This window comes from Sminthopsis crassicaudata, chromosome 3 (assembly GCF_048593235.1).
Source record: "Sminthopsis crassicaudata isolate SCR6 chromosome 3, ASM4859323v1, whole genome shotgun sequence".
Classification (NCBI taxonomy): Eukaryota; Metazoa; Chordata; class Mammalia; order Dasyuromorphia; family Dasyuridae; genus Sminthopsis; species Sminthopsis crassicaudata.
The window spans coordinates 220,322,800-220,325,438 of NC_133619.1; positions in this window are offsets into that span (position 1 = coordinate 220,322,800).

Consider the following 2,639-nt stretch of genomic DNA (forward strand, 5'->3'; position numbering starts at 1 on the left):
CAGTCTCAGTACAAAGCTTTACTACTCTGCCATACGACCTGCCTAGTGATACTTCCACTCAAATATCTGTTAAGCAGATTGGATGTTATTTTGTGGTTAAGACTGGGTTATTTTGTTTTTTCAGGCAGAGATAAGATGGCAGAATAAAGATAGGAATTGACAAAGCTTCCCTCTAACCCCTCCAAATTCCTTTAAACAATGATTTTTTTCATTTATGATTATATGAATTAACATTTGCCATCTACTTTCTAAGGGAGCTGAATTTGCTGGAAAAGATATACTATATAACAAAAACAAAAACAAAACAAAGTGTTGAAAAAGATAATGAAGCAAAGAACTGGAAATAATCTGGCATCTCCATTACATTGGAACTTTCCATTTCATTCCTGTGGATGTTCAACTAAGACCATGTTAACAATTATTTCAGACCCTCATTCAAGATATTAAAAGACAAAAAATGGACATGTTTCACTCAGTTTGTGTTGAGGGCGGATGCTGAAAAAAAGATAAGACAGTTGCCTGCTGCTCTCTTTCTTAAATTGAGTGAGAATGTGTTTCAACTAGCTATAAGGAGCAAAACCTGAATATAGCTCCAGGTCAAGATTGGGATGTTTAGCAGGCAAAAAGCAAAAGATGTAGAAAGCTAAGTAGGTGGACATTTTTGATGGGATTTGAATTCATTAATTCACACTCTTCAAAGTCCAGGAAAGTTAAGAAATAAAGTCACCCAGATAATAGCAAATTCAGGTCTTTTGACAATACAGTTCAGGGCTCCATATACCACATAATAAAATAAATTTATCTGTTTAGTCATTATTTTTCACAGAAATAATATCAGGGTTAGTCTAGAAAGAATACAGAAATACTTCTGTTGTATAAACAGATTACTTAATTTTGAAGTCATTCATAAATGAACCAACTTAAAAACTGATTGTTGGATTTTTTTTTTAAATAAAAAACTTGATCAGATAATCCATTTCTGTATGCCTTGGAACTTTCTGTTAAGTTCTCTTGAAGCAAATGAGCAACGGTATTAAAATTAAAGTAATCCAATAGTCCAAGATTGCCATCTAGTGATGCCCCAAGGTAGTAACATTTGCTCAGAATACTCAAGTATTTCTAGTTCTCATAAGGTTTAGAACTGGGACCAGACATCTAATCCAATCTTTTAATTTTATAAATTAGGAAACTGAAGGTCAAAGATATCAAATGACATATTCAAGGTGATATTTCGAAGACTATAATAACTGACAGAGGCATGATTCAGACAAATGCTCAACTTAAAAATCCAGGATTTTTTCACTATACTATGCAAGTGACAGTGATCACACTCTAAACTCTCCAGTTTTATATGCAATTTCCTCATATCATCTGCAAACTTTTGGTTAGGAATTATAGTTTTTATTCTTTTATACTTTCTCACAATACTAGATGGAAGGTATTCAATTGTTAGTAGTCTATTAATGAAACCAACTAAGCAGAAAATAATTTCAACAAGAACAGGATGAAATTTAACAAATGAACAAATTTTGGCCCCATTAGTTCAATACATAAATGAAGCAATCTGGTACATCGGAAAGAATGTGTACGTTTGGAACCAGAAGACCTACATTTGAATTCTGGTTCTTGCCAGCTGTCTTAACCTTGGACAAGTCATTTCACTTAAAGAGCTCTCATCTCATCTGTAACATGGAGAGTTTCAGACAGCCTGATACACAGCAAATGCACGTATTGACAAATTTTATCTGTGAAAGTAACATTATTTACTTTAGCAGATGGAATAGCATTTTAATGAATATATCAATAAAGTCTCAAACATCATTCTGTTTTTTAAAATCTACTTTTAAGAACATTTATGAATTAACTAAGAGTAGATGATTAATTTTATTGTCAGAAAGAGTAAATGTGAGTTAATATCAAATTGTTCATTGGAGAACATAAAAAGTCACAATCAGACTGAATTAATTTTATTTGGAAATCTTTAACAAGTATACCTTATATGTCAAAAACTATTTTTTTTTTCATTCACAATTTTGTTTACTATTAAATTTCTTGAACAATTTCAAGTATATCATTGGCTCAAAACTTTAAACAACTCTTCCCTAAATCAAGTTGGGAAAACCTTGATATAAGGATTTTAAAATGGAAAGGGCCCCAGAGTTAAACTATTCTGAAATTAGACAACCAACACACTTTTTAATTAGCAAATACTATCCCCCTAAGAAAAAAGGCATCTAAAATGATTCTATAGTTACCACATTTTCACCAACCATCTGGAATCCTTTAAAGAATAAAGCAAAATTCTCTAGTCCTTAGAATAAGATGAATTTTGTCTAAAAGATATATTAATATTTATATAATATAGAGATCTATCAATTTAAACAGATATCAATTTAACAAAAAGTGAAAATATCTAGGGTTAGAGCCAATGTAACTGCTAGAAGAATGAGTTGGTAGAGTGAGTCCAATAGCTTCTCCAGCAGATATATAGTCAGAACAATAGGATCCAAGAAGAGAAGTCAACACAAAGAATATAGTACTTTCAACAAGAATGGCACAAAAAAGCAGCAAGAAGTTATAAGAGGATTCTTCTTTAATATCATCCCCTCCCCTCAAGAAGCAAAATTGCAACAAAAGTC